Genomic DNA, 10,505 nt, shown 5'->3' with positions numbered 1-10,505 from the left:
TACGTTTTGTGTTACGATATTATAACGTTTTTCAAGGATTAAACATATATCTGGCGAAAAACGTAAATGATCACTTTTGTCAACCTTCTAACCCCCTGTAAAGTCATCATATAGCTTAACGGCACTCCTACTGAAATTAACACACGGATTAAGGAAGAAAAATGGTGTCCAAAAATTTTTTGCCTTCAAATTATTTTTCTCTCGGGCCTAATCGGAATGTTTCATATCAAATTTACCGTCGTTAACGTGTTTGAAAAACTCGTTTCCACAAAAAAAGTTCAATGATCGTTTCAATGGTTCATTCTAATCACAAGAAGTTTGAGTCACTTGGTAAGCACTAAAAAGGGTCATTAAAAAGCATCCAGAGCGTTCCTGCTTATGATATATCATGTTATAATCGATTTTTTGTTCTCTAAATGAGACTTTTCTGTGAGTGCATTCACTTTGAATCATTAATAGGTAGCAAGAACACAAAAAACCAAATGTCAGTAATCAACTGAGAGAGAAAAAACATATAGTACACCCAATATAGTCAATCATACGTTTTGTGTTACGATATTATAACGTTTTTCAAGGATTAAACATGTACCTGGCGAAAAACGTAAATGGTCATTTTTCTCAACCTTCCTATCCCTTGTAAACTCATTCCATAGCAAAACTGCACTCCAACTGAAGCTACAACACATTTTAATTAAGAAAAATAGGGTCCAAAAATTTTTTGCCTTCAAATTATTTTTCTCTCGGGCCTAATCGGAATGTTTCACATCAAATTTACCGTCGATAACGTGTTTGAAATACTCGTTTCCACAAAAAAGTTCAATGATCGTTTCAATGGTTCATCTTAATCACAAAAAGTAAGAATCACTTGGTAAGCACTAAAAAGGGTCATAAAAAAGTATCCAGAGCGTTCCTGCTGATGCTATATAATGTTATAATCAACTTTTTGTCCTGTAAATGAGACTTTTCTGTGAGTCCATTCACTTTGAATCCTTAATAGGTAGCAAGGACACAAAAAACCAAATTTCAGTAATCAACTGAGAGAGAAAAAAACATATAGTACACCCAATATAGTCAATCATACGTTTTGTGTTACGATGTTATAACGTTTTTCAAGGATTAAACAGTTACCTGGCGAAAAACGTAAACGGTCATTTTTCTCAACCTTCCTATCCCTTGTAAACTCATTCCATAGCATAACTGCGCTCCAACTGAAGCTACAACACAGTTTAAGGAAGAAAAATAGGGTCCAAAAATTTTCGGCCTTAAAATTATTTTTCTCTCGGGCCTAATCGGAATGTTTCACATCAAATTTACCGTCGATAACGTGTTTTAAATACTGTTATCCACAAAAAACGTTCAATGATCGTTTCAATGGCTCATTCTGTTCACATCAAGTGTGAATCACTTGGTAAGCACTAGCAAAGGTCATACAGAAGCATCCAGAGCGTTCCAGCTTATAATATATAATTTTTCATTCAACTTTTTTTCCTGTAAGTAAGACGTTTGTGTGAATCTATTCACTTTGAATCTTTATTAGGTAGCAAGGATCACAGAAACTTTTTGTCAGTATTTGATTCAGTGTGAAAAACACATAGTTCCTGTAAAATGGTAAGTTAGGTGGTTTGTGTTGCGATAACATAACGTTCATCGGTGATTAAAGATGCACCTGGCGAAAATAGTAAATGGTCACATTTCTCAACCTTCCACAGGTTTGTAAAGAAAGTAATCAACAATTACTCCATTTGTGCGCAGCAAATGTGAAGATGTTGTTAAGCATTAGAAATGGAGTGAAAAGCTTCCAGTTCCTTCCAAAACCATTAAAAAAATTGTTCGAAATTTTGTTCTTCAAATGAGACCTTTCTGTTGCTCCATTCGTTTTTAATAAACCGTAGAGGACAAGAACAACAAAATCTGTTAGCAAGTATTACGTCGACATCAAAATTACTCATAACACTTATAGAAATGTTTTTTTTGCGATTTGTACAGCAGAAATTTTTTTTTTTACTTTTTAAAAACAAGTTTCACGAAAATTGTCATTGAGAGGTTTCCCTAGGCTTTCAGTAAGTGTGATAACCATCCTACAGATTGTACATCTGGAGCTGATTGTGTTTGTAAGAATGACAGGCCAGAATTGTTGTCTCATTCACGTAAAAAATGGAAAACAATTTATCTTCATTTGTAATCATTGTTTTCACGGAAACGGAAATTTTGTACAAAAATTCTTGTGTTGATTGTATCTTCTGATGACCTGTTGTGACCATCATGCTGGCGGTGTTTTACGCTGGATTTTGATATCAAATGGCCGGTAGGATTGACAAATTGAGGCCGCAGTTTTCAACAAAAAACTGAAACATCTCTAATCTTTGATTCTGCTGAAGGTAGTGTCTAAGATTCGAAACGTATTCTTTTCTGGTTCCAAATATGAATCTTAGCCCTAAATAATTTCAACGAGGTTCCATTAGGGCAGTTTGTTGCGCGTAAGAAAAAAAACCGTGTTAAAAGCTTCAATTTTGCACTTTTTTTCACCCAAAAAAGACACATGAAATAGTAGTAATTACTGTTATATTCTTGATGCTGACCAAATTATTGCAGTCAAAACAATTGTACATAGCTAATCGTCCTGAGGAAGTGTCCTTTTAAGTATCAATAACTACTTCTTTAAATACTTTGTTGTTGTAAAGAAGTACAGCCAAACTTGAAAAATCAAAAATTTTCTGAAAATTGACATTTTGTCCATTTATTCTTTATTTCTTTGTTCTCAAATGTTTGCGACGTTTTTGCTAGTGCAAAGTGGAATTTTCGTTTTGTGCTGTCGTAAGGCATGGCGCTTTGTAGGTATATTAATAGTGAACTGTTGTCTTCAAATTGTCGTTGTCCATTCTTCTGAACCCTCGTCAAAAAATAATGCCCGATATTACATTATTGACTGACATGCAAATATCTGCACGTACAGCGAATGAATGTTATGTGGGAAAGTCTTGTTTTTTTGCTGTTGCGCTATCCTTCCGCCCGTCACCTACGTATGCACTGTCAAAAGTGAAATTGAAAGGTCAATTTCACTCTCGTTTGAGTAGTCGCTTTTGTCTTGTACATGGCACTGTACATGTATTTTGTAATTTCTCATCGTAGAATGCACCGATTTTGGTTCTGTTTGAAGTTCTAGCCCTGTTATGAGTTCTAGTTTGAGAATATTAGGGTTGGTTATGGCGTTGTCCGACTCTAATGTGGAAATTTTAGCAGATCTCCGGCACCCCCGAACCTCCCCAAAATGACACACCTGGGTTGGGGACACTGTTTTGATTTCCCTGAAATTGAACCGTATATCCAATTATTGGCTCAATATGTCTATTAGTATGTCCTGAGAGAAATGTAGTACAGTTTCTGTTGTTATTACAGTGTTTTCAGTGAAAATTTTTGCAAAACACGTATCGTAGTGGTCACATGTGCTGATTTGGTACTGTACATGTTGTGTGAAATTCATGTCCTTAAAATGTCCTTCTATACCCAAATAACTGTTCAAAATCTTTGTCAGTATGTGTTGAGAGAATTGTAGCACAGTTTTAGTGTTCTTTTTAGTGTTTTCACTGAAAATTTTGGGGAAACAGGTCTGGTACTTGGCCAATATCTCGATTTTGTACGGTACCTTGTTTTTTAAATTTCTCCTCGTAGAGTGATCCGAATTCGATTCTGTTTGAAGATTTGAGCTCGGCTTGAAATGTACTTTAATATGATATAGGTCAGTGTATGGTTTTATCGAGCCGTCTTTGAGATATTGGCCAAGACACAACTGGCCATTTTTGCCAATTAGTGTCCGGTCAATGGCATGTTTCTACGTGTAAAAGCTCTGTTGACGTGTATAGAATATTTTTAATGGTCGATTTAGGTCTGTATAAATGTGACAAACGTTGTGATAAAGTTTCGGCTTCATATTCCCAGTTTTGATGGTGAAATGACTGTATTTTAGTTGGTGACCGGTGCTATATATGGCACGGGGTACAATGCCTTAAATCTATAATATCTCCCTGTAGAGTGCACTGATTTTGTTTGAAGATTTGAACTCAGCTTGAAATGTAGTTTAATGTGATATAGGTTAGTGCATGGTTTCGTTGAGCCATCTTTGAGGTATTGTGCAGGACGTGACCCGCCATTTTTGCCATTTAGCACCATGTCAATGACGTATTTCTACGTGTAGAATCTGTGTATACGTGTACGGAATTTTTAATGGTTGGTTTAGGTCTGTATATGTGTGACAAAGGTTGTCACAAAGTTTCAGCGTTCTATTCGCAGTTTTGGTGATAAAATAAGTGTGTTTTGGTCAGCGACCGGCTGCATATATGGCATTTGGTACAATACATTAAATTTTTAATATCTTCCTATAGAGTGCACCGATTTTTTTATTTTGTTTAAAGATTTGGAATCAGTCTGAAATGTACTTTAATTTAATATAGGTCACGTATGGTTTGGTCCGGGCAGTTTTGAGATATTGGCCGGAACACACCCCGCCATTTTTGCCATATTGGTGACAAGTCGTCCGAGTATTTGTAATGAATTTTGAGATAAAATTGTTTGTTCACCCTAATTTCTGTTGGAATAGGTGTGTGTTAGTGTTCCAAAACTCATGTCAAAGTTTCATTGTCATAGCCGAAGTCTGGGTTATGAAATTCGTCGTTTTTGGGCGAAAATCCCCTCCACTAGGGGTGATTTGGGGGGGGGTATGCAAAATCCCTATTAATTATTAGCAAAATGCAGCAATTGCAGTTCTGTTTTCTGGTTCCACCCCCAAATTGATTGTGAATAAACTTTAACTCATGCAAGGTTTGCTGCTTCGAAGTTAGTGCGGAGAAATTGACCTTCAGGGGTTATCCCATTTCGCCCAAATCGACCCCAGTATTCTCGAATAAAATGACCCATACCACGTTGAAATTTTTACAAAGCGGCCTCAAATGTAGTATGCTATGCCATTAATGGTGTCCTATGACTCACTTTACATTGCTGGTATGGTAAATTTTGTCAGAAAAGAATCATCGTGACTTATAACTATTACACCACATGACCCTTTCAGATATTGTTACGTGAAAATCTTGGCTTTTGACCTTTGAAATTTGCCAAATTGACATCAGTTCTCTTCAGCCTGCATCACCACTACAATAGCTGTAAGTTGCTTCCTCGCGCTGTTTTTTGCTTGTGTTACCCCACCTTTCCTACATTACTTAGTTGCTCTTGGCTCAATTGTAGAATTGAGACCAAATGTTTTCTTTAGATGTATCTTATTTGTATAACTTCTGTTCTGTTTTTAGCCCAACCACCATGAGGTAAAAAATCTTTTTCCGTTCTGCTTAAAACGACCGTCAAAGGTAGCTTAGACAGTCAGGTCCGCAAAATTTCAAAAGTGCGAAAAAGTTTGCTAAATTTGTTTAAAAAATCGTTCATATGCTTTTTTCTTTAATTTGACATGGTCAAATCTTTATTATTTATCTAGTTTTTTAATGAAACGAATGCTGCGTGCGGTAATATAGCAATTCTGCTTGCGGTATTGGCTATTCTTGCTCTAGAATTGGGTGATTTGTTAACCTTTCAATGGAAAAGTTGGAATAATTTTTTTTAATCATTGGAAAGCGATCAAGTTTTTTAAAACCTTTTTTTTGTTTTCCTTGCATAATGTTCTCAAAATTGGCATTAGAGTTGTAGTTATAGGTCCCCTGAATTCTCTCATGCTTACTCATGATGGCAATGAGGGCAACAGTACCTTTTCTCTGCTGCTCTTTAACAATTTTTTAAAACTTTTTTATACAAAATAACTTTATGCGAAATAACTTTTGGCGATCGAAAATTTTTCCCCTCTTTGGTTTGTGATCGCTGTCCATTGTCTTCACAATGAAGTTAACATAGCAGTTACCACTTAGTTACTGGTACTACAGTTCAAGTAAAGTTAAAGCCAGGACAACCATTGGAACAAATAAAAAATTTTTTTTGTTTAGTAATCCGAAAATGAGCTCCTCTCGGCGATCAGTCAAAGCCAAAGCTGCACCAGCAACCAAGTGCAATCCAGTTGCTGTCCGACCAAAATCCTCCAGATGCGCTGATAAAGAAAGCAAATTTGTGTTTCCAAAGAATCACCGCTTTCTCGTTTATTTTTATATCGACGGAAAGTTTGATTTGGTTAAGCCGGATCATTCTGGGTGGCCAAGTCATTTATCTAGTTCTGTTAAACTGTCAATGCAGTATGAGGAGGTTTTTTTCAAATCTGACAAGAACCCAAAGGACTTTTTGAATGGTCTTGTTATAACAAACGGACCCGAAAACATTCTTGATAGAGTGGGAGATAAAATGAACGCTATGCTTAACGAAGGCATTAAGCCTAGAGATATGAATCTAACCAAAGTTTTTGCAGAAGCGCAACTTGAACTTTAAAACGAAAAACAGAATGACATATTTGTCAATAGTAAAGATAAGGATGCTGACAACGCTGAATCGGATAGTAAATCGGATAGCGATGATTGGATTGATGACGATACGGATGATAACGAGCCCGATCAACCCGAGCCTGAGGTTCGGAAGAGTAGGAGTGCCTCAAAAACACCCGCAAATTCGGCGCTTACTGCAAATCAAGTGGTGAATATAATTTTTTCCCCCGAAAGGTACATAGTTTCTAATTGCTCTCAAACGCAGCAATTGTATTAATCCTTTGGTCTTTTAATGCCATTTTTTGCGCGACCTTTTTTTTCTGCCCATTTGAAATTTTGTCCTTAAGAACGGAATAAACAGGTATAATTTGGAGGGAATTAAGTTTTCTTAGGGAATTCCGGCTTTCTCTACTTGAATTATAAGATTCGCCGAAACTGTCATTAAGACATTTCTTGATGTAAAGGGTGGTTTTAATCAAGGGACCTTCAGTTACGATAAACCTAGCTCAGCCTCACTAAACTGTAGCTACCAACTGCCTGTGTCAGCTGCTCGCTTGTTGTTTGAGAGCTATTCGCTTGACGTTAGCTGATTTAAAATAAATTTTAGACGCTCCCAAAATTTGATATTAAATTAGGTTTTTATAAGTAAAGTTTGATGTTGGTTGGTAGCAACCGACTTCTTGTTTCTTAGATGGATTTGGCAAAACGTTTTGAGCGAGTGATCGGAAGGCTCGAGTCTCGAATGGATCGAAGTGACCGGTTACTAGACGATCTGACCAAGTTCTCCAGACGTGCTTTAGATGAAATCTATCGAATCGCTGAAACTCCAGTTCTTTTGTCTCGCAATGCGGAGAAAGATTATGTTTCCGAGGAGGCTGCCAACGAGGAAGTGCCTGTTTTAAAGTTTGGTGATCAAAATCTGTTTAACTTGGTGGCGCTACATTTGTTGAGAAAGCCTTCAATATTGCAATAGCTCTTTGGACCGAGGAAGAAAGAAAGACTCTTTGCATCGATCCCAAAAAGACCTTAGACCCACAAAATGGACGAAAACCGGGATATCATGAACGAACGGAACTGTATCAGAAAGCAGTGAAATTCGCATTTGGTGACCAATATACCAATAAATTGTATCGTGATTCATTAAAACTTGTTAACCAACGTCTGCGAGAGAAAAGAGCAGTTGTTAGTGTGCAATAAAATGTCAGGAGTAGTTTTGATTAAAAGCTTTGTTGTTTTCTGTTGTGGTTGATTTTTTGAGAAAAAACTGACGCCTTTCCGGAATTCAATATTTCTTCAGTACTTTTTTTGTAGTTATATGTTGTGGCTGCTAAATTCTCCTTTAAACTAGAGGCTTCACTTGTCATCTTTTTTTAGATATTAAAATGGTTTCTCTCTCTGAGGGGTTGCAAACAGTTCTGACTAATATAGAAACCCTTGAGGGGTGTATATGGCGAGTAAAGTAATTGAAGTTGAGTCGAGAAATCGGATGTTAGATGTTGCTCGTGCCCTGAAAGAACTTGTAAGTATTTGTTCAATTAATTTTGGCGGCTTTTATTCTTTCTATAGTTGGTAGCAACTATGGTTTTTTTTCTTCTTAGAAAGATAAACGCGTGAAAGCACAAAGAGCTTCGGCAAACGAAAGACTTGTATACAAAAGAAACGATCTGCTAAGTTATGCAGGTTGTCGCCATGATTATGCGTCTGTCGGCCGATTTCTCGCTAGAGCGATACATTCAAAAGAGGAGAGATTGGAGTTCTGTTGGTTTGTTCAGAGGAACAATGTCAAACAACAGGCCCGCAAGCTAGCATCAGCGGAAGACGAATATCATTTCAAAGGTTGTGCCCGACATTTCTAAATTCTAATTCCATTTTTCTGCCATTGGCTTTTTTTTGTTTCAGAAGCGTGAGGCTTATTTGCGGAGATAGCCTTTATGCGCTTAGAAGGGCTAAAGATGCCGCCAATTCTCTGGGACGACATGAGAAGGCTGAACTGAATAAAGAAAATTAATATGCCAAAGTTTTTTCACAATGAAAATAGTTTTGTCCTTTTTAATAGCCGCGAAGCGATAGCTGAGGCTATTATTGGGCTTCTCTTGGTTTTTTCGTCTTCAAGATTTTTGTTACGACCATATGACATAGCAATTACTTCAAACCAGTTTTTTTCCTTCGTTCATGCAATTTCAACAATTGCGTGCGTGACCTGATTTTTCGCACGTTTTGGAGCTTTTGAGTTTTCTGTTCATTCACGGGATTAAATTTTTGGTCACACGTGACTAATCTCACTCTGAAAATGATTTCCTGGCTGTTGTTTACCTCAATTCAAAAGTTAAGGTCAATTGATTGTGTGTCCCTCTAAATGAAGATTATTTGAGAGCAGCTAATAGAGGCAGCAATAACTTATAGATTCTTAATCAAAATGTGAGATCTCAGCTCTTAATGAAGTCTTTTTTTTTACTTTTTTGAGACTGCAGATCTACGAAGCTATTGCGGCCATTTTCTGGCAATCTGCCAGTTGTTTTTTACTTCTGTTTTTTCAAATATTTCTCTAAGTTATCTGACTTGAATAATAATTCCAGATGAAATGTCTATACTTGATCATAAAAAGTGCAAACTCTACCTTCCAATTGCGCAACAATTTAGCAATCTTCCTGTTACATGGCAGGAGCTAGCATTTGTGGACGAAAAGTTGACCGAGAAGTGGGTGGACGTTATTGGAGTTCAAGCCCATAAGGTTTCTCTTTATCTTGATTGACCGCCTGCTTATCTCTCGGACCTCGAAAGTTTTTTGGATTCAGAGTATGCTAAAAGTCAAAAACTGGTAATTTTTGGTCCAGTAGATTATCTAACTGACGCTAATTTTTCTCAACTAGGAGTTGTTGCTAAAGGTGATATCGACTCAAAATTAGAAATACTTGTAGGCTTGTAGGCTTTCTTGTTGACATAAAAGAAGATGAAATTGTTCCCGGCTACAATGATTTTTCAGTAATGGAAAGCTCTAGAAAAGGTGTTCAATGGTTAATGCTTGGGCCAATATCATTTATCAATGCGTCATGCAAGCCAAATGTAGCCTATGTTAATGTTAAAAATTTTATGGTGTGTGTTCCCTTAAGGGAGATTAAGGAAGGAGAGGAAGTAACCGTGTCATATCAAAATCATTTTTTTGGTCCCAACAATCAGTATTGCCTGTGTCCGTATAAAAGCCGCCATGGAAGTCCGTTTCCTGAGATAGCAGTTAAACGAAGAAAGGATTATAAGAAAAGTAAAGTAAAAAAAAGCAAAAAAAAAATCGGTCCAGCGTCGCGCCAAAGTTTTTCCGTCCCGCTTAAAAATATTCTTCCCCGAAGAAAAACTAACTGATACACCAGAATACTTAACTTATGAATATCTCTTTAGTTCACTTGATTATACTGAAAAGTGTTATAGCTCGTCTACGTCTTCAGTTGGGACTGAAAGCAATAACGAAAATCTTCCTCCTGATGGATCTGAATCTGACGTAATTTTGAATCGGCCAACAGATGGCAGCCAATTTCAGGCAGAAAATTTTGTTTGCTCATCACCTGCAAGTTTACGTAGTTTTGAAGATGAAAATGCGCCCAATGACCTAGTTGATCAGAACTTGCCTGAGCTTGGCTGCTTAAGTAGTTTTCTTTACGAGGGAACTGATATATCTCATGATGATTTCTTGCAAAAATTTTCTAAGATTTCGATTAAGCATAAGCTCTCGGACTCCGCAAGAAATGACTATTTGAAACTTTTTGCCAGCGTTTTGCCCTTTCCCAACAAAGTTTTTGCGGAAATTGCGTCTTCAAATCTCCCGTTAGTGTCAACAACATCTTTCGGTGCCTCAAAGTTGCTTATGGTTGACTTAGTTCCTCAGGTAAACCGAATAGATAAAAAACATTTTTCCTATATACAGCGATCTTGGTCTAGTTCCTGCGATTGGGAGACCGCTTCCGACGCGTTCTGTAACTTTGAACTTCAGCTTGTATTAAATACCGACGGAGCGCCAGTTTTTAAATCGAAAAAGTTGTCATTATGGCCTATTTGGGTACAAATATTCAATTTGCCTCCAGTGTTGAGGTCATCCTATGCTAATATATG

The sequence above is a fragment of the Convolutriloba macropyga genome, chromosome 4, assembly GCF_964194025.1.
Source record: "Convolutriloba macropyga chromosome 4, txConMacr16.3, whole genome shotgun sequence".
NCBI classification, from domain to species: domain Eukaryota; kingdom Metazoa; phylum Xenacoelomorpha; order Acoela; family Convolutidae; genus Convolutriloba; species Convolutriloba macropyga.
This window is presented reverse-complemented; position numbering follows the sequence as displayed.